Source organism: Uloborus diversus, chromosome 4, assembly GCF_026930045.1.
Source record: "Uloborus diversus isolate 005 chromosome 4, Udiv.v.3.1, whole genome shotgun sequence".
In the NCBI taxonomy this organism is placed as follows: Eukaryota; Metazoa; Arthropoda; class Arachnida; order Araneae; family Uloboridae; genus Uloborus; species Uloborus diversus.
This window is the reverse complement of record NC_072734.1, coordinates 64,016,876-64,040,550: the sequence shown is the minus strand read 5'-3', so window position 1 is coordinate 64,040,550 and position 23,675 is coordinate 64,016,876.

Here is a 23,675-nt window from a genome sequence, read left to right as displayed (position 1 = left end):
CTATTTCTTGCCCCAAAGCAGAGGAGAGGGTGTCTTATCATTTGTACTGGTTATCTGCAAACGGTACGAGAGCAATCTAGTTTGGAGAACATATTTTAATGCTCAAATAGTCTTGAATTCCGTCTAATACGTAACAATTCACATACAATTGAAATTCGTACTGGAGATCAGCTAGATGGGGCAACAGACGCTGCACAACTCAACGAACCTTTCGTCTATCCAGGGCTTCGGAGTCGGAAGGAAAATGGCCGACCCCGACTACTGGATTTTGAAATGGCCGACTCCGGATTTTTTTTTATTGTATTTTTCAATTCCCTCTCCCCCTTGGGAAAGAGGGGAAACCTCTAAACATAGATTGATATATTAATTCCTTTTTATGAAAATTGCATTCGTATTTTGTATTTTATTGTAAACTCAAGAGGCATACAACATTAGAAGTTCAATTAAATAATCTAATTTTCTAATAGTTACGAGTTTTAAAACGAGAAGACTTAAACTCTTTTTTTTTAAAAAAAGTTGAAAAGGATTACTTGTAATTTGGCCCCTTTTAATGTTTAACAAACAGACATTGATCAAATCGTGTGCTTTCAATTTTTGAGAGCTGTAACTTCAGAGAAAAAAAGCTTTTTTTTTTCTAAGTTCTTGAGAGGGGGTGGTTTGTCCCGGGTGACACCCAAACTTAATATCAGAGTTTACAAAAAAATAATACTTTAATTCTAAAAATTTTCCCGAATATACTTTAAATTATATTTTATCGATAAAATTTCAACGAAAATGGGGCACATATACGTCGGGAACAATTTTTACACAAAATGCGACGATATACAAATTTGTACGAATAGCTTTTACTACACCTATATTCTTTCTTCGCTAAATTTTCAATTTAAATTTTATTGACTGCTTTAGAATAAACCTCAATATGAAGATTTTCAGATTAACTTTAATTATTGAATGTTGTAACCAATTAATCATTTACACTTATTTTGTTCCATACTTTTTAGCGAGAACCAAGCTTATAAAAATAGTCTTAATAAAAAAAAATATAAATATATATATTAGTTTATTTCATCGGATCTTTTGGATTCGTGCTTTCGCGCCAAAACTTATTTAAATTTGGCGAACACCCTTGAAAATTTTCACCCGAACTACGGGCCTCCACTTACTAAATTATTACATTCCTTTTACTGTAACTGAGATCGAACAAAACACTATTATTTCTATTTTTATTTGAAAGTGATTATTTGAAAATGTTAGGCAACAAAACCGTTTGTTGACAGTTACTATTAGTTAAATTAAAAAGCAAACAAACTAGAGGACGACTAAAGAAAGTTCGGTAAGCACTTACGCTAGCTGATTGCCATAATGGCAGTTATTTTCTCATTAGTAACTTTTTGTTCATTGTATTCGAACCAAATGGTAGTCAGTTTTTTGAAAAATGCATGGAGAGTCAGTGAAATTGAAAGAAAAAAGAAGCCCGGAGTCTGCATGTTTTCTAGCGACTCCGACTCCTTTACCCCAAAACCAGTCTGACTCCAACTCCACAGCCCTGCTTCTATCCTCCTTGACGCAACTATAGGGTTTCCTATCCCGAGCCTATCTCAGTCCCGCGGGATTTCGGGATTGCACGTGATTGTGTTTGGTACGTAAAAGTGCACTTTAAAATGTCTTAACAAAGCATATGGGATGGGAAAAGATTGTTTGCTCCAAAAATAATGCTCTTGATGAAAAACTGTGCTGTGGCTCCACACTGCAGTTGGTTTAACTGAGATTAAAAAACAGTGAACGTTTAGCAAAACATCCCTCATAAACTTCTGACCTCAAAATAGATATTTCTTTTCTTATGGGGATCGTAATAGGGGTTTTTGCTCATGAACTTCAAACTTCTTACAAAAACGATGTCGATTTGAGTTTTGTATTACTCTATCCGAATTAACTTGCCTTGTTGCTTCATTAACGTTCGTCATTGCATCAGTGCATTTGATTCGTAACTGCAAGGGGTGATGGCTGATTGGGTCGTAGTCGTCGCAATCTCAGTAAAAGTTTTTGAAGAATTGCACTAATTTTACCTCTCACTTTGAAGAGACAATCAAAAACTTGAGCAGCTTAATCCTTATTAATGTACTGCACTGTCTTGCGTGCGAGTCATATAGTATTTCTTTCATCTCTGTCGTGTCGAATGTTGCAGATTGCTCAGCTAATTCATCCAACATAATTTTCAAGGTACCGCCCACATTTATATTAGCTTCACGGTGAAAAAGACACTGACAAGCACTTTCTACAGGTTAAAGAGCATAAATAGAAAATAATGTCGAGTTTTTCATTGCTTTCTCCTATGGAAAAAAAAATATGTACACTTTTAGTAAGTTAAAAGTTCCGAGCGCATTCCTTAAGTTTGCAGAAAGCGTTCCAACATTGCATTCTTACTACTCCAGCGAATTTTGGACTCTAATACAATTTCTCCTCAATTTCTTCTGAAGCCAAATTTTCGGGGTTTCAATATTTAGTGATGGTTATTGATAATGCTAATAGTTTTTACGCGTTTTTGCACTTGCTGAACATATGAAAATTGAAACTAAAAATATACTCTATTTTTATTGTTTTCCTGAAAGGGATATCCACCGTTCATCATATGAGATTTTTTTTTTCTCGCTTTTCTGGCAGTTATACAGGAAGGTGATTAAAACTTCAAATGATTCTTGCGAAAATATTCGTTTTGTGGACGGCAAAAAAGCGGGAAACGTTTGCATGGAAAACCTTTGCGGAATTGGAAATCCCGCGGGATTAATCCCGCTAAATACCATGCGGAATCCCGCGGGATTCGGGATCAGTCTTGGAAGCCCAATACGCAACATCGCATCTCTCAGCGATTGCACCTATTTCAAGCTCAGCAACTGACGCATCTTTCAAAGATATATTTTCCGCGCATTTTTTGAATACCAAGTTTGATGTATTAGTTGCCACAGTGGCGAATCAGCCATGTCATAATTGCGAGGGGCCCCCATTAAATAGGGGTATAGAAAAGATCAAAGAAAGCAGGTGAAAAATATTTTATGTAATTATGTTCATCTCTAAGAGTTCTCCAAACGTGTAAATCTGCCACTGCGTTTCTATATTATAAAGTATTAAAAAGGCTCCATCGAATATTTCTCTTACTTTTGTTCTGAAAATATCTTTTGAGAAATTGAGTCCTGCGGCAGCAGTCCTATTTGCATTTGTTGTTTTCTGGCCCTTACAGCTGCATTTTTAGAAATGAAGAAATCAGTCAAAATGATATCGCGCAAGCAGAGTTCGTTGATTTAAATCAGCTTGATTTAAATCGTGAATAAAATCATGATTTAAATCAAGTGATTTAAAAATAAAAAATCACTGATTTAAAGCAATTGATTTGAATCAAGTGATTTTTTAACAAAATCATTTATTAAAATCAGTTTATTTTATTTTTATAAATGAACTTTGAATTTGTAGACTGTGTTGCTCTAAACTTAACGACACTGCATTACATAACTTCAACAGATAAAAACTACATATATCCCTCTTCCTGTGAAACAGATTTTCACTCCTGAAGCATTGCTTTTACTCAAATTACAATTCAATTCAGTAGAGAACCCAATAAAAATTTGCAGTTTTTCTGTTACACCATCACTGATATAGTTAGGAAAAGTAATTGTTCAACATCTTTTTTTATACTAAAGCATACATGATGACCAAGAATCTTTTTATTCTAACGTTTTATGAATCTTAAAAATGAATTGAATAGAAAGATTTAGTTTTAAAAGTAAGCTGAATGGATTCATCTGGTATGAAACTCATTATGTTTATAAATGTAAAGTAATAAGTAATTACAAATATTTGAAGATTTATTTTTGAAAAAAGTTTTAAATCTGATTTAATCAAAAAATACCGATTTAAATAAAAAAAATCCGACTGTTTTTACTTTTTAAAAACAATAACAAAAAAATCAAACCTTGTGCGTAACTAACGTGACACTTGGATCATCGAAAGAGAGAATTGCAAAATATTCATAATATTTGGAGATTGCAGTCAATGAGCGTGACTTGTTCATAATCTTCTTTTTGATTCAACGCCAGTTCTGTTTGTAAATAAACACTCCCCCATAAACACATTAAAACGTCACCCAAACTTCTGGGTGCAATGCTGATTTTTAGACTAGAACCAAAGAGTTTTCTTCGCTGCACTGCATTCAGCTTGTGGTAAAAAATATTTTTTAGAGAACCGCTAACACTTGGCATTTATTAAATATCTTTTGCGGGGGGGGGGGGGACTATTTTTAAGGCTTCCTTAAAGGGGTCTAATGACATAGCAATTTTTTAACAGCAGCAACAATTTTCTCCTCAAATGTCATTAAAATGCGTATGAGTCTACACAAGGGCTGTTATGCGGCAAAATTTAAGTTGTTTACTTATTGTTAAAGGGTTTAGGTGATTACATTTATAAACTTGTAGCCGGCAATTCAGGCTAGTTCCAATGCTTGAAACGTTTAGAAGCAGAAATTATAATTTTGTGAGCAGCAGTGTATCTGGACTTTGAGATGGGGGGGGGGGGGGAGAGGTGCGCCGAGTTCATTTGTTCAGGGACAACTTAAGCTATGTAACATTTGTCAATAGAAAAAGAGGGTTGCGTACTGATATTGAGGGATTTAATTTACAATGGGGCGGTGTCCCCTTTTCCACTGAACTTTTTGATCGATTAGTGAGCCTGCCAACCTGTCCGAGTTTCGGGGGGGGGGGGCGGTCCCTTTGGTCTCTCCACTTTCCCTCGGAAGTCCCCTCCTAATCTAGAGAAAGTCAAATTCACGTTTCGATTATCGCAGAATTAGATTAGCTTTATCATTTACGATTGCAATAGCCAATAAGGATTATCGAATAGATAAGTGAGAGTAGGCGAAAACTGCATTCAAGACCAATCCGAAGAATTGAAAATTCTCAATACCTGAAGTAGAGAATATCATTTACTACAGCAATTAGTTTTAATTTAAAGTGTTCTATCGCGCGATTAAGTAGGAAATTCCTTGTTGCTTTCTTTTTTCAATTGTAAAATTCGAATAGATTATTATTTTAATTTAATCTTTATTTTTTCCTAACCTGTAAGTTAAGATCGCTAAACTTAAAATTAATCTTTTGAAACAGCTACTCTCCTAAGAAAAAGGCTCGCCATTTAGGAGGTCAGGGGGGGACAATACAATTGCCCCCCACCCCCCAGCTTTGAGAAATCAATGCAGTCGGCTTGATTCTTGCGATATGATATGCATAAAGTATTTTTTCCTTTTTACCTACATTGAAAATTTTTGAAATGACGGGTCTGTCAACGAACACAATTTTGTTGTCTCACAGACGAACAGGGAACAGCTAAATTTATCTTTAACGTCACACAACAGTATCTTTAAAATATACTACTTACATATAATGCACTCCACCACTCCTAGTTCTTGAACAATTACCCCACGTAAGCAATGAACCCTTCGTGCTTTAAGTATTTAAAAAAAAAAAAAAATCAGATAAAATGTAATTCTGCCCCTTTTGAGGATTTTTGTTATCGATATTGTTTGAAATTAAAATGACGAACATTAATAACAACAGGTAGAACTTGAACCCAGTTCACAATTGGATGTCTTATGCCAGAGTGAATTACCAACCACAATGTTTATTTTTCAATGAGAAGATTCAAAGTTAGATTAATATAGAAGAATACACATAGAACATATTTGTATCTTTAAAACTAAGAAGGCAGTACTACCAAATTATACTTGACATGTTAATATTGAATTAATTTAAGACAGAAAGCAACATTTGCAGCATATTTACTTGTTTAAGTCGGGCTTGGGAAAAAAAATTTCATAGTTCACTCTGGGATAAGACCATCCAATTCGACATTTTCTTCACACATGACACAATCAAACGCAAAATAAAAGCACTTACCGACTTAAAACTGCAAATCCCACACAATCTAGGAACCTTGGGGGTAAAAGAACTCCAGTCACTATGCAAAGTCAGCCGTTGTCAAGACAGGACTTGTGAAGCATTTTCTGAAGAATTGTTTTCCTAAAACCACGTGTCCGAAAACTCGGGAATCCTTTTCGAACAAGTATTTCCGTTCGTTGCACCCCGCAGAGCAGAGACTGGCATAGAACGCTCCTTCTCGTTTGGCGTTCGACACGGCAAGTGAGGCAGTGTGTCGATGGAACGAGTTCTGGGAGGGAAAGGAAGCAGGGAGGGGGGATTGTTTGGGGATTTTTGGGGACTGGGGTAGGGATTTAAATGCGCCTCCAAGGCGTGGATTGGCTGATAGAGGAAAGACTTCTTATCTGTCGCTTTGATGGTTCGCACGCTTTGAGGAGGAGAAATTGCAAAATACTGACAGAAATTTTATAAGTGAGAAATGTGAATGACCTTTCCAAGGCCATTGTTGAATTTTGTCGGAATTCGATTTATTTTGTTGTCTTAGACATATATTTCAAAGAAAGAGTTTTTCTTTCGGCAAGCATAATAAAGCAAAAAATCAACTTAATTAAAGTTAGAATTGTGAAATACAGGGTTCCCGTGCCCTCCCCCTCCCTAAGAGTGACGGCGCACCCCTTTAAAGTACTACAAAATCGTCCAATAAACAAGACCTCCCCCTTAAACAAAAAACTAAAAAATAACGTAAAAACATCCTTTATATTTCGCGCTGTCTGTGCCATGATTATGTCTGGCAAAATATACGGATTCATCCCCTGCAGCTTATGTCTTATTTTAAATTAAATAAATATTATTTGCATTATTTTGGGATTACGCAGGGCCTGATTACCGCACAGGCATCCTAGGCCTGGGCCTGGGGCCCCCTCTTCCTTAGGTGCCCAAATGTTTTTAAAAACTTATGAATGGCAATGAAAAATCATGTATTTTTGTAAAAATAATCAAATTCCTCTTTTGGATAACTGTTAAACATTATTTTAACATTATTTCGCCTTGACTGAAAGTGATGAATACAAAGGCGCCTTCAAAACATTGTGAGCCTTGGGCCTCACGTTTAGTTAGTCGAGCCCTGGGATTACGTCTAACATTTTTGAGACATTTAAGGCGAGTTGATATCGAGAACGGTTTAAACATTACTCTTCTAGGAAGAAATCCTTGCTGTTTATCAATTACTAGAGGACCCGACAGACGTTGTTCTGTTCAAACTTTGTAAATTGAAAAGTTAAAAAAATTCGATAAACAATCAAGTGTTTGAACCGTTCTGTTAAAAAAAATTTTAGTGACTAAAAGTACTTCTTTTGACTGAAGGAAACAACCCCATTTTGTTTGCTTCTGCCACTATCAGTAAGGCCATGGCCGAAGAACTTTGGCCCTTGGTCTTTGGCGTACACAAATTTGGCGACAATTGGGAAAATTGCTAAGACTCTTAGTTTTCAAACTCTTCCCGCAATTTCTACATTGTCTGCGGGAATTATCAAACGTAGATCGTAAAATATGCAGAATTGGCGAAAACATTTCCCCATTGCTTAAATTCCGTGGGGCAAAGTTTGTGGACATTTAAGATATTAAAATGAAGCGAAGCTAAAAGACGTAACCATGGCAATTCGAAACAAAACATCAGTAATTTTAATGGAGATTAGATTTATTCAAACTTAATTTTTAACGGCTTGTAACTTTTTTTCCTTTGGAGATAGAAGGTTACTTTTTCGACCAAAGGTCGAGATATTTCTGGAGTAAAAAATGTCGCTTTTTCCAACGGTGTCTAAAAGAAAACTGTGGGACAATTCCTTCACTTATTATTGATAGATTTAATGAAGAAAGTATTGCCAAAATTTCAGCTAAGCCTAAAAAAGTTCGAGATTAAAATGCAAATTGCTCCCGTCGTAATGAAGTTAGAGCATTGAAACAAATTGCTTAGAACGCGGAAAATTCTACCCTTTTCAACGATATAAAATATTAATATGTGCAAGTAATTTTTCACCCCTTTAATAGCCAATAATAGGCAATTTACGTGAAATTTTGGGCCTAAATTGGAATAAAAAAAAGAACTATATATCGGATTTTTCCGAATTATAGCCTATGTTACTCAGTAAGAAAACCCCATTCAGGTAGTGAAAGAATTTTTCAAATAGATGCAGTGGTTCCGGAGATCACCTCGAACATGTAAACACACAAAAATCCGCCCTCTCTCTTTATAATATTAGTAAAGATATTGTCTTTTACAGCATATTTAAAAGAGGTATTTAATGGCACAATCGCCAAGATTTTGACAATAATCATTTTATTTCACAATATCGGTATGAGTGCAATATATTTTCTCTTTGGATATTATTTCGTTACTGGCACGTCACTTGACTTGGTGAGTTTTCTCTCTACATTGGCGAAAACTGAAAAAAATTACACTTACATCATCGACGGCGAAAATCAAAAAGTAAAGATTGCATCGTCATAACCATGTTATGATTGCTCCTTTTTCTAATTTTGAAAATTTATACGCTTTCAATTTCTATTTATGACTCAGTTAACTTATTCAGCTGATTATGTCACATAGTGATGGAGAACTTAAATTTATTTGACGAAATATTTTAACGAGATTTCTGATGTTATTTTAAAAGCTCGTTTTTTATTTGGCGAATTATTTTACTTCGCTTTGATTAAAAATCCAAGAAAAAGACAAAATAGCATATTGTTTCGACAAATAAATAAATTAGATCATCGAAAAGCATTCAAAGTTTTATTACATAATTCTCCCATTAAATGAAACGAGAAACGAAACGAAATTTAAAAGTAACGACATTTCAGTAAAATGTAAATTAATCCGCCAAACAAACTATGTTTGACAAAAAAGAAAAAAAAAATAGCTTCATTTTATTGAAACCAAATATATATATATATATATATATATATATATATATATATATATATATATATATATATATATATATATATATATATATATATATATCCCGATATATATATATATATATATATATATATATATATATATATATATATATATATATCGGGACAACAAATAAAATGATAAGTAATCGCCCACATTTGAAATGCATCGTGACGCACATGTATTCTTTTGGCGTCAGAAAATTTGACAAAAATTTGGTAACATTATATTTATTGCCATTTAATACTCACATTAAAATTATGGGGTAATTATTCGGCACGAACATGGCGAAAACTTTTTCTATTGCTGAAATTTCTGCCGCAAATGTTTATTCTTCTAACATTTCAATGGAACTTTTGTTGTTTTTTAATTAATTGATATATTTATTTGGCGAATTATTTTACACTTTAATTGATCTTCGACTAGATTACCGTAACGTGGGTGCTTTTTAATACTGTTTAATTTAGAAAATTATATAATTTGGCAAAAATTTTTAAAACGCGCCAAATGTTTCTCGTATATTAATTTTTTCAATAATTTTTACTATAATGATGCTTTTTTTTTTTTTCTAAATGCTGGAAAATAGGCATATGTAAAAATCTTTAAATAAAAAGCTGCCATCTTTTCATTTTTTGGAATTTTTATTGGCATGTTTTTTTTTGGTCAACTCATTGTTGTTTTAATGTTATTGTTATTTAACATACAACGTTCTCCTTAGACATAAATTGTAATGCATAATGATCGATACTAACGATCAGTTTCATGGATAAAATTTTATTCGATATGTTTTCTACACATTTTTCTCTTAAAATAATTGTATATCTGTGCATTTTTGGTGCATTTTGTTAGTTCTTATTGTGAAGAAATAAAAATATCAAATTGAGTTATTTACCAGTTTTAGAATATGTCTTTAAAAAAAACTGATTTTAAGTTAAACTTTAAAGTAAAAAAAAAAAAAAAAACTGAAAGCTTTTTAAATGTTTCCATAAATATATTTATCAGTTGTTCTTGAGGAAGCATATGTAATTAATTCTTGCATATTAAAACTAAAAAAATATTTTTCGTCAATTCAATTTATTGAGCACAGTTCATATGTTTAAAAATCAGTATGGATTCGTGCGTAAGATGTTATGTTTGTTTTTATGATATTGCGCATAATATCATTCAGGAGAAAATTCTCAATGAACTTTTTTATAAATTTAAAACAGAAATTATTCCCCCCCCCCCCAAAAAAAACAGCATAACCAAAGCATTTTACTCACATACGTTTTCAAATGGCAAACTTCTTTTTCGCTCGTTTGAAATTGTTATTTAATGTATAAATTAAAATAAATAAGACAGCATCAATATTCAATATTACTAACTCATATTTATATTTATTGAAGCTTTGTAGTTACATCACTCAAATAATTTGAAAATGCTTCACGCGAAAAATGGAATAGTTTCTCACAAAAAATTTTCCATTAACAGAATTTTATATTGATTTAATTAGTACTAGATAAACACCTTCCTCAGCTTATTATACTCATGTGATTTTGTTTCAAAACTTAACATTTCTTGAAAACAAAGTTATATATTTTTTTCACTTTCAACCTAAAATAGCTTTTAAAACATTTTTCTTGAAGAAGAAAAAAATCCGCTTTAAAATTAAATCAAACAGTTTTGAACTCAATTTTGAATATTCACTTTAAAAATAAACTTATCTGATGTTTATATTGCTAAAGTTGCTTTAAAATCCAACAGATGTCGTTGGAGTCTGACCAGGTTTTTTGTTTTATTGATTGGTTTCATACTACAACTTTCATTGAAATGACTGAGCCTGATAAGACACGTATCAAGTGAAGCCTTGGTCTACCAAGTCATTGGTCCGCGAGATTTCTTGAAAGACTAGTTTGTGATGAAAATAAGTACTGCATAGTCAGTTAACCACACTAATCTGTTCTGTTTTCCCTTCCCTGTCTCTCCTGTCTACATCGTCTGAAAACGATAAAAATCGTTGTTGCAACTTATTTATGTACACAAATGATTATTGGCTAACTGTAAAATCAATGGTCAGGGGCGCACCGAACTTGCACTTTTGGGAGGGCGGAAATTCTGAATTTGCCGAATGGAACTCCAAATTTCGCCGATTGGTGATAATTTTATCGAATCGGCAAACAAAATTTGCCGAATAAGGACAGTTTTGGCAGGTCACAGTGACTTCCGTGACCTCCCATCCACCCCTGCCAGGAGCCAAAGGATGTGCCCTTGGCAGGGGTATGCCCATTCCCCAAGATAGATGGCAATTTCCCCCAAATAATAAGGAGGGTTGGGGTTCCCTATGAACGAACCAAGTGACACCAACAGGCAAAGCTTCTGGTTGGGTTTTCGAAATCAAAAATTATTACTTTCATTCTCATTCATTTCTAATGCGAACTAGTATGTTGTGGCCATCACGAAACTTTCTTCTATATTTTTCTTTTTTTTTCTGATCCCTCCCCATGCTTGACGAGGAAGCCCCCCTCCCAATGAAAACAAAATTACACATGCAAAAACTTGACGACCATCCCGATGTCTGAATTATTGCAAAAGCAAAGCAAAGAGCGAAATTGAAAGTTATTTTAAAAGCCTTGCTTGAATTAATTACAAATATTTTATTTGTTAACAAACATAAGATGGCAACAGTTAAAAATTTTAAATCATTGAGATAATATTTCCTATCATTTCCATACAATTAAAATCACGAGAAATACGCAGACGACAATCTATTACGATTTATCTTTCTTATTGTTGCATTAATAAAGCTATTTTTATTCAAAAAAAAAAAAAATCAACACCTCTTGGAGCGATTGGCGTCAAAATTGAAACAGAGCCTGTTTACATATGGATTAGCGACAAAATCATAGCTGGAGGATAGGAGCAGCTTCTGTTGTCAAAGAAATGACAGGAGCACCAAAAGGTAGAAGTCTGACTTTGCTCCGATGGCCTGCAGACCTTAGCTGGGCATGTTGGAACGGCCTTCACGCCTTGGGTAGCCCTGTCAGGAGAATACTCTCCCGACGTACTTCGCCCGTTCCGCCCAGGAACACCCCCTCGCCACTTTGAGGCGGCCTGCAGGACTTGAGAAAAGACAAGGGTGGTGGAGGCCTAGTTTTTCTTGTCAGGAACATCCCTTATCAAAGTATCGATGTCAGTAGTGTTATTACAAATGGCTCTGACTTGGAAGTTCAGGGAATCAGGATTATATGGAGGGGTAAACCTCTCAACATATATAATGCATACCATCCACCAAATAATGAAGCTTTGACTCCAGATCTACATAATCTCTTTGATGAGAATTCAATACTTGTTGGAGACCTCAACGCTAAACATCCAGAGTGGGGATGTACTGACCAAAACCGGAGAGGTGTAGAATTAATTAACATGATCGATGACAGTGGCTTTATTTGTTTAAATGATGGCTCTACAACTCATACTTCCTATAGTTATAACTCTTTGGAAGCTCTTGACGATTTCTGTTATTAGTCCTATCCTGTATCCTGGAAGCAAGTGGACTGTCTTGGAGAGTATAGGAAGTGGACCATCTCCCTGTCCTGATTGAAAATTAACAGTAAATCATTTGTTACTACTAGCTTACAAAAACACTGGAACTTTAAAAAGGCAGACTGGGACTCTTTTGCTAATTTGATTGACAATGAGTTAAAGTCAAAGATCCTGTGTAACAATGTCGATAGTGATTGGATCACTTTTGAAAAAAGTAATCGCTAAATCTGCTAGGAGATCTGTCCCCAGGGGAAAAAATTAAGAACTTTAGGCGCTACTTCACTCACGATTGTTCTATATTACAGCCACTGTTGGAAAAAAGAAAGCAGCTACATAACGATTTAGTCAATTCCAACAATAGTTTAGCCAGAACTAATCTAAATAAAGTAAACGCAGAGATTAAGTGTGCTTATGCTCTCATTAAGAGACAAAAATGGAATGACTTATGCACAGAACTTGATTCAAGATCACCTGTTACAAAACTGTGGAAACTAGTAAAAAACATTAGTAAAGAACAGCCACAGGTTGAGAAATGCAATACGATAAGGTATAAAGATGGACATATTGCTCAGGATGATAAACATGCGGCTAATCTGCTAGGCTCCCATTATCAACAGATGAGTATCTTGAAGTTTTCAAATGAAGAAAAGTCGGTAAAGAAAAGGGCTAGCAAAATCGTACATGGTTGTCGCTCTTCTCAACTCGGAAATCCAATCTTTATGAAAGAATTTCTTTTACATGAATTAGAGATGGCGCTTGGAGATCTTGAAGCGGATAAATCACCTGGACCTGATGGAATTCACGGCCAGATGTTAATCCACCTGGGAAATGAGGGGAAACGAAGACTTTTGGATATCATGAATGAATCTTGGAGTCGGGGGCGGCTCCCCCGAGATTGGAAAAGGGCAATTATTATCCCTATTAGAAAATCTAATAAAGAAGCCTCTTCACCTGAAAGTTATAGGCCCATTTCCTTGACATGTATTACCTGCAAAGTAATGGAAAAAATGATTTTAAAGAGGCTAAATTTTTATCTGAATACTCACGACCTTCTTCCGAAGGAACAATATGGTTTTAGAGCAGGACATAGCACCTCAGATCAAGTGCTTTATCTCTGTCAAAAGATTAGAGATGCCCATAATAAAACCCCCACTAATCATACTGTGGCTGCCTTCCTGGACCTGACTAAGGCCTTTGATAGGGTATGGAAGCAAAAGCTCATAACTAAACTCTTTGAGTCCTTTGGAATACATGGGAGGGCCTTGGCCTGGATTTACGACTTTTTGAGAAACAGATTCATCCGGGTAAAGTTCAACAACACTTTGTCGGAGAGCTTTGGGCTTTCTCAAGGTGTTCCTCAGGGATCTGTTCTGAGCCCAACCCTATTCTCATTATTTATAGCTGGACTTGAGAGGGAGGTTTCGAAAAGATGCGAAGTGGGGTTGTTCGCAGACGATTTAGTGCAATGGAACTCTGGCCCTGACATCAATAAACTGGAACATTGCATCAACTCTACACTCAATGAAGTGTGTGGTTTCGCAGAGGGTCACAAATTGTGTTTTAACCCTTCCAAATCTACAGTTAGTTTCTTTACAACAAATAGGAGACTTTTTAACTATCAGCCAACAATCTATATGAATGCTCATCCGCTTGCGGTGGAAAAGCACCCTAAATACTTGGGCTTTGTTCTGGACAGCGAAGTTACTTGCAATAGACATATCGATCACTTAATTCAAAAAAGCAAAAAACGCTTATTGATCTTAAAATATATTTCAGGGCGCGACTGGGGTGCCGACTCTAAAACTCTCAGAACTACTTACATGGCCCTAATAAGGCCTATTCTAGAATACGGCTATCCAGTCTACAGCTGTGCCTCAAACACCAACTTACAAAAGCTTGAAAGGGTACAGCTTAGTGCGGCTCGTATTATTACAGGACTTCGTAATAGTTGCCCAAATGAGATAGTACTATATGAGGCCGATCTGCAACCTCTCAGCCTTAGGAGAAAAACTAATTTGGTGAAATATTTCTCAAAGCTCACCAGTTATGGGACCCAGAATCGAACGTCTGAGTTCTTGTTGGGGTGGACCAACAATAAAAGATTAAAGAAAAATAGCCCTTTAAGCTTGGCTGACTCAGACAACTTGATCCCAAAAAATGTAATTCAGCATAGTTTGAAACAGAGCATTAATCCCTCAATTGGTTTAAACAGAGTCTACTTCCACACGGATCTTCCTTTCCAGGTGAACAAGAAATCAGATGCACCGGCTTATTTGAAACAATTGGCTTTGGAAGTGATAAAAAATATCCCTGAGGACTCTATTATAATGTATACGGATGGTAGTAAGGATGAACGTAACTGCTCTGGTAGTGGTGTTTATATTTTATTCCAAGGGTGTGCAACAAAATTAAGCAGAAGAAATCCAGACTGTTGCTCAGTGTTTAGAAGCGAGCTTATTGCTATCGATGAGGGGCTCGGTTCAATTTTGTCTTCTCCCGGCTCTTCAGCCGTTTGGATTCTGTCAGATAGCCGAAGTTCCATCCAATACCTCTCTAATTGGCATAAAGTGGGTGATGGTACTGGTGTCTCTATTATTAACAAACTGGAGCATATTTCTTCTTTTCGAGAGGTGCATTTTCAGTGGATTCCAGCTCACGTTGATGTTCACGGTAACGAGATGGCCGATATCTTGGCTAAAAAAGGGACTGGTGAGCCATTATATACACCTGATTCTTTGACTTACTTGGAGCTATTTTCTAAGGCTAAAAGAGATGCAAAGTCCTCCTGGACTGTCCCTCCTACCCATAATTGGTACCAGGCGAAGTGCCCGGGAGGTGCATTATCTCTCAAGTGTGGTAGGCGAGATCAGACGACCATCACTAGGCTCATTAGTGGACATCTAAAATCATTGACTTATTGCAATGGAAAAAAGACTTTTCCAACCTGTGTGAAGTGTGCCGAACATCAGGCCACCCCCGAATATATACTGAATTGTCTGGGACTTTCAAGGTGTGATCTTTTGGCGGATCCAATGTTGGTGTTGGATTTTTTGAGAGTGACGAATTTCATAGACCTGGTTTAGCGCTGCTAAACACCGGAGATTTGCAACAACAACATATGGATTCACATATATTCCAAATTTCAACCAGAACGTAGCATTACTTCTTGAGATAGGGCACTCACAATGGAAAAAAAGAACGGGCGATTGCGCTACCCCCTTTTTTACTTTCTTCTATATCTAATATATAGAAGAAAGTATTGGATTCGTGCAAATTTTCGAATTTCGAATTTTGACGGATTCGTACGTTTTGAGGTGTGCTGAGTCCATTTCGACCATTTTTGGAAAATGTCTGTCTGTCTGTGTGTATGTGTGTGTGTATGTATGTATGTGTGTGTGTATGTATGTGTGTCACGTCTGTGTGTGACCAGTTTTTTGTGGCCGCTCTACAACAAAAACTACCGCATGAAATCGAACGAAATTTTGTACACATATGTGCCCCTATGTGAACTTGTGCCCATTAGTTTTTGGCGCGAATTCCTCCAAGGGGGGTGGAGCAATGGGACGTTTTTCGAGTTACGCGTGCTTGCTATTCCTCAGGAAGTAACTGGCGGAATCAAACAAAATTTGATCCGTATGTTGGTATTAACAGGAACAGGTGCTGATTCAATTTTGGTGTCAATAACTCAAACGGAGGTTGAGCTATAGAACGTTTTTTGTCGTCGGTTGTGACTGCTGTATCTCTAGAAATAATGAACGGAATGAAAGAAAAATTTATCGGCAAGTAGCCCTTAGTGGGTATAAGAACTGATTTTATTTTTGTGTCAACAGCTAAAAAGGGGGTAGCGCAATCACCCGTTCTTTTTTTCCATTTTGAGTGCCCTATCTCAAGAAGTAATGCTACGTTCTGGTTGAAATTTGGAATATATGTGAATCCATATGTAAACAGGCTCTGGTTTAATTTTGACGCCGATCGCTCCAAGAGGTGTTGATTTTTTTTTTTTTTTTTTTTTTGCGAATAAAAATATTTTTATTAATGCAACAATAAGAAAGATAAATCGTAATAGATTGTCGTCTGCGTATTTCTCGTGATTTTAATTGTATGGAAATGATAGGAAATATTATCTCAATGATTTAAAATTTTTAACTGTTGCCATCTTATGTTTGTTAACAAATAAAATATTTGTAATTAATTCAAGCAAGGCTTTTAAAATAACTTTCAATTTTCGCTCTTTGCTTTGCTTTTGCAATAATTCAGACATTGGGATGGTCGTCAAGTTTTTGCATGTGTAATTTTGTTTTTGTTAGGAATATTGCTTCCTCGTCAAGCATGGGGAGGGATCAGAAAAAGGAAAAATATAGAAGAAAGTTTCGTGATGGCCACAACATACTAGTTGCTGTTGACACCAAAATAAAATCAGCTCTTATACCCACTAAGGACTACTTGCCGATAAATTTTTCTTTCATTCCGTTCATTATTTCTTCAGATACAGCAGTCACAATTGACGACGAAAAACGTTCTATAGCTCAACCCCCGTTTGAGTTATTGACACCAAAATTGAATCAGCACCTGTTCCTGTTATTGGCAACATATGGACCGAATTTCGTTTGATTCCGCCAGTTACTTCCTGAGGAATAGCAATCACGCGTAACTCAAAAAACGTCCCATTGCTCCACCCCCCTTGGAGGAATTCGCGCCAAAAACCAATGGGCACAAGTTCACATAGGGGCACATATGTGTACCAAATTTCGGTCAATTTCATGCGGTAGTTTTTGCTGTAGAGCGGCCACAAAAAACTGGTCACACACAGACGTGACACACACACATACACACATACATACACACACACAGACAGACAGACATTTTCCAAAAATAGTCGAAATGGACTCAGCACACCTCAAAACGTTCGAATCCGTCAAAATTCGAAATTCGAAAATTTGCACGAATCCAATACTTTCTTCTATATATTAGATATAGAAGAAAGTAAAAATACAATCATGTTATTACTTTCTTCTATATCTAATATATAGAAGAAAGTAATGGATTCGTGCAAATTTTCGAATTTCGAATTTTGACGGATTCGAACGTTTTGAGGTGTGCTGAGTCCATTTCGACTATTTTTGGAAAATGTCTGTCTGTGTGTGTGTGTGTGTATGTATGTGTGTGTGTATGTATGTGTGTTTGTATGTGTGTGTGTGTCACGTCTGTGTGTGACCAGTCTTTTGTGGCCGCTCTACAGCAAAAACTATCGCATGAATTTGAATGAAATTTGGTACACATATGTGACCCTATGTGAACTTGTGCCCATTGGTTTTTGGCGCGAATTCCTCCAAGGGGGGTGGAGCAATGGGACGTTTTTTGAGTTATGCGTGATTGCTATTCCTCAGGAAGTAACTGGTGGAATCAAACAAAATTTGGTCCATATGTTGCCCCTAACTGGAGCAGGTGCTGATTCAATTTTAGTGTCAATAGCTCAAACGGGGGTTGAGTTTTAGAACGTTTTTTGTCGTGAATTGTGACTGCTGTATCTCAAGAAATAACGAACGGAATCAAACAAAAATTTTTTGACAAGTAGCCCTTAGTGGGTATAAGAGCTGATTTTATTTTGGTGTCAACAGCTAAAAAGGGGGTAGCGCAATCGCCCGTTCTTTTTTTCCATTGTGAGTGCCCTATCTCAAGAAGTAATGCTACGTTCTGTTTAAAATTTGGAATATATGTGAATCCATACGTAAACAGGCTTTGGTTCAATTTTGACTCCAATCGCTCCAAGAGGTGTTGATTTTTTTTTTTTTTTTTGCGAATAAAAATAGTTTTATTAATGCAACAATAAGAAAGATAAATCGTAATAGATTGTCGTCTGCGTATTTCTCGTGATTTTAATTGTATGGAAATGATCGGAAATATTATCTCAATGAATTAAAATTTTTAACTGTTGCCATCTTATGTTTTTTAATAAATAAAATATTTGTAATTAATTCAAGTAAGGCTTTTAAAGTAACTTTCAATTTTCGCTCTTTGCTTTGCTTTTACAATAATTCAGACATTGGGATGGTCGTCAAGTTTTTGCATGTGTCATTTTGTTTTTGTTAGGAATATTGCTTCCTCGTCAAGCATGGGGAGGGATCAGAAAAAGGAAAAATATAGAAGAAAGTTTCGCAATGGCCACAACATACTAGTATTTTTGTGTCTTTAGTAAACATTAAAAAAGATGGGTGCTACTGCCTCAACAGGTTAGACTTCTTTATCTTATTTTCATTCAAGGCAACATCAAAGATTTACAATCAAGCCTAAATCAACAACGCGAAAAAAAAAAAAAATTTTTTGGCTCCAAAATTGAAAACATTGAGCGGATTCTGAAACCATTCTCAGTTTTTGGTTTGAAGAAATGGAAGAAAGAAAATTAGAAAAAAATTCAAAGTACCATATTTCGTAGACTTTTAACATTGTCCCAAGTCAGTGATAAATATTAGGGTGATTCGAAAAAAACGATTTTTTTTTTAACTTCGGAATCGCGTTACCTCTCAAAGGTTTTTTTGTATTTTTTCATAATGCAGCAGCCATAAATTGTCAGTATATAGCGTAGTTTGAACCTAAAACATATTTTGTAGCTTTTACATACGATCTTTAGTTTGTGCATACGCCTTTGATTGGGCAGGAGATTTTAGCCCAATTTAAGGCTTATGCGCAAACGCTTCTGTAAAAGCTAAAAAATCATTTTTAGGTTCACACTACGCTATATACTGACAATTTGTGGCAGTTGCGTTATGAAAAAATACAATAATAATAACAATAACAATAATAATTTTATTATTTTTTGAAATTTTAAATTTTTAACATACTTTTTCAATATTTCAGCCTCATGCGCGAACTGAAGATGTCAACTTAGAATTTTTTTATTATTTTCCCCCAATATCCCAATTGAGGGTACCAAACTACAACTTTTGTGAGGTAACTCGATTCCGAAATAAAAAAAAAATCGATTTTTTTTTCTAACCACCCTAATAAATATGACTGAAACTGAATCCAAATCCCGAGCCCGGACATGGGCTCGGGCTCGAATACAAAGCCGGCCATGAACACAAAGACGAAAGATTTTACCACGGCTGCGGAGTCGGTGGGAAAATGACCAACGTTCGATCCTCCGACTTCGACTCCTGTACCCCAAAATCAGTCCGACTCCGACGCAGTGAGCTCTGCTCCGACGCCACAGCGTTGGCAGAAATTTTGACTCGAAAGTGACCAACTACGACTCTTAAAAATCTTCTACTAACGGCTCTAACTCCTTTACCTATTATCAGTCCAACTCTGACTCCACGAATTTAACTCCGACTTCTCAGATCTGGTTTTTCTTTGAAATAATGATTGTTGAGATGATTTTCTTTTATTTTTATTCTAAGGTTTTAATTAATTTGTTTCATTTTTGGAAACGGGACTGAAAAGGAAATTCAGAGCGTTTTATTTTTTATCGGAATGAAAGAACTTTGCAGACGATTTTGGCGAAAAATATGTATTTAAGAATATACATTTTATTATTTATTTATAAACGTTGGGGAGGGGGGGGGGTGATATCCCGAGGATCTTTATTTTTACCCAAAAGAGAGATCAACAAACGATTTAAATAATAATAATAACTAGTTCACCCAGTGGTCGAAATTCGACCATATTCATAGATGAATATTTGAGAAAACTTGTATGAATTTAACTATTTCCAACATTTTTATTTCTACTCTTACTCATGTTTACTGCCTATTTGAAAGGATACAATTTTTATACGGACACACAATACCACAGTAATAATTTATTCCAATTTTGCTTTTTATCTGTTAATCTCAAAATAAATGGATGAATGGGGATATTTAGGTAATGGGGTCGTTTCCGAAATTTTCAAAGTATTTTTTACTGAAAGAGGATGTTTAAAAACAAAGGTTTTAACCATTTTTTAAATAATTTTTAAAAAATTTAATATTTTTAACAACTATTTTAATCGGTGCGCAAATTGAAATTAATTTGTTGGCATCAAAAGCGATAAGATGCCACTAATTGATGCCATTAGCGCACAGCGCAAAATATCATAACCCGAAAACGCGGTTGAGAGCAAACCGTAAATATTTAGGGCGGCAATGGAGTCGCGCGCCAAAGTACATCACTTATAACGTCATAAAGACCACGCCTTATTTCTAAACTCAGACATTCAAAAAAGTTTTAAAAAAACAACTGTTGAAAAAATCAAAGTTTCTTCTGGCTCAACATTTTATTTTTCTTATTTTATATATTTTAGTGATTAGAAGTGGTACTTTTGACTGAAGGAAACAACCCCATTGAGAAATTCGTGTGGTCGACAAATTGCTGGCTTGAATAATTTTATTTTGGATATCATGTTGCTTTGTGCTAACCCTATGCAAATAAATATTTCCCTACTTTTTGTTTACGTATGCAAAGGAAAAACATTTTTCGTGCTGGCAATGTAAACAAAAAAATTGACCCCAATGGATAAAAGTTGCTAATTATCCAATTTTCGAAACCTTCCCGTATGAAATAAAGCATAAAAACTCTATTTATGCGTAAAACTTCTGTGTGAACAATGTTACGTATAAAACGTCTACTATTATTGAGTAAGTTGTTTCTTCGTCATTAGAAATACAAATTTCCAAGTATCAAATGAACGAACTCTACTCGTGTCAACATATAACTGTCCATTCAAAAACACCGGGCGTCGTAATAATAGTACAATTTTTAAAAAAGGTCGATTTTGTGATTTGTTTATGGTTAAGGGCGGTGCATAACTGATGTCACACTTTTAAACATTTTCGACCCTCTCCCCCCCTTGTCACAATGTTTTGCACTTCACCATACCCCATCTTCCCTTTGTCACATGTCACGCTGTTTTTCATGAACGTTCCTATAAAAAAAAGGCTTGTTGTCACATTCTCCCCACTGTGTGTTCCTCTTGTCATTTCTTTCCTCTCCCTTGTCACAAACTGTTACTATTTCGTGAACCCCACCTTAAAGCGGGATTTCATTCGTGGACAGCCCCTATTTTGTGGCAACCGTATGCAAATATATATTGCCCTACTCTTTGTTTTCGTACGCAAAGTAAAAACATTTCTCGAGCTGCAATTGGTGCCAAAAATTTGACGCCAATAGATGAAGAGCGCCCGCCAATTTAACAATTATCGAAATCTTCCCGGATGAAATGATCCTGCAAAAGTCAGATTATACGTAAAACTTGTGCGTGAACAATGCTTCTTTTAATAAGATTAATATTATTGAGTAAGTTGCCTTGACCTCTGCCGTTAGAATTATTCAATTCCAAACAATCAAATGAACGAATCCTACTTGCTACATTAAAAATTGTCCATTCAAAAACACTGGACGTCGCAATGACAGTGTATTTTTTTTTTTTTTAAATTGTGTTTGTAATTTGTTTACGGTTTAGGGGAATACTGACAAATACACTTTTCAAAATTTTTGATCTCTCTCCCCTTTGTCGCAAAGTTTCACACTTCACCATAACCCCTCTTACCTTTGCCACATATCACACTGTTTTTCATAAACGTTCTTATCAAAAAAAAAAAAGCTTGATATCCTTTTCTCCCTATTGTATGTCCCTCTTGTCATTTATTTTCTCCGCCTTGTCACGAACGGTTACAATTTAATGAATCCCACCTTAAAGACGGACTTCATTCGTAATCAGTTCCTTGCAAATATACATTTCTATACTCGTTTTTTGCGAATGCAAAAGAAAAATATTTCTCATCCTGGCATTAGTGCCAAAATGGATAAACTTCGCCAATTTCACAATTATGGAAGTCGTTCTGAATGAAATGATGCCGCAATACTCCCTTAATACGTAACACTTCAGTACAAACAATATTTTTTGTAAAAGTAGGCATGATCTTGCCGTTAAATATAAAATTTCCAACAGTCAAATGAACGAACTCTACTCACGACAACATATAATTGTCCATGCGAAAAAACTGGATGTCGTAATAAAATGAAAATATTTTAAATGCTCGTAGTTACCCAAAAAGCCTCAATTTTAAAAACAGATGCAAGTATTTCATTTCTTTATGCTCAAGCGAGAATTGGCAACACCACAATATTATGCAGCAATTTCTTCACGCTAACTATGTCGCGTGAAAAAGCAAATAAAAATGAATCTTCACTAACTTTTAATTGCTTCTAGCGCGTTTTCTAGCCATTTTAGCGGATTGGCATTTTCGAACGGTAAACCGGGTAGAACGTGTTTTATATTATTTTGCACGAGCTTTCCAACCATACCAAGCTCGAAGCGCTAAAATGCATTTTTCATGTAGAAAGAGCTGTTTAAAAAACCATGGAAAAGAGATAAAATTAAAATTTTTGAGTTTCGCTAACTAAAAAACGCTTATAACTTTTTTTCTAGTAGATTTAGGTTATTGGACCTTGGGCGCCCTGACAATTTTTTCGTTAGGAGTATTTTTTAGAGACCTTTCCAACCATATCAAATTCGAAAAAATTGGACCATCCGTTCGCGTAAAGAGCCATTTAGGACTAAAATACGTTTTTTACTAATATCTCCGTCAATTAGCGTTCGATTTAAAAAATTTTGTTGATGACACTAAAACTCGGCAATAGTTACCGAACAAAAAAAGAATGAAGGAAATCGGTTCACAAACTGAGGAGGAATCGGTACAGAAAGAAAACGGCTTGCCTATTAATATATAAAGATGAGCAAAAAAAAATGTTTATGGGAACTCCCCTTGGGGTTTGTGGGGACTTAACAAAACAAAAGGTGGTTTGAATTATTCTTACTATAAAAAACCAAATATTTCAGGAGACTGCTCCCCCCCCCCCCCCTCCCTTCTGCCCCCTCCAACTTCAGTGCTGACTTCAAGTTATTTTGAAACCCGGGGATGGGGTGCTTTTTGTTCCAAAGGGAGCAATGCGTTTTTAATCTGTTTCTTTCTAATTGACGATTTAAATTTTTGCGAATCAAATAAGATTGCGAAGCAATCTTCGGGGGTTGGTGAGCGTTAGCGAGCAGGGGGCAGAGCGCCTAGTAAATTAAATTATTTTAATCAGCAAAGTATTGACATTAAGAAAATGTATGCGAATGTGACTCGAAATCAAACGTTCTGAAGGCTGAAGGGATGGTCATTCTAATCCCTCCCCTCCCCCCTTTCTGGTTGAGCTTGAACCTCTTAATTTTCATCATTGTGATTGTTTTTAAAATTGAAACTTGTCACATTATTAGTATGTAATAGCAAACTAGGCAACTTCTCTAAAGACTGATATTA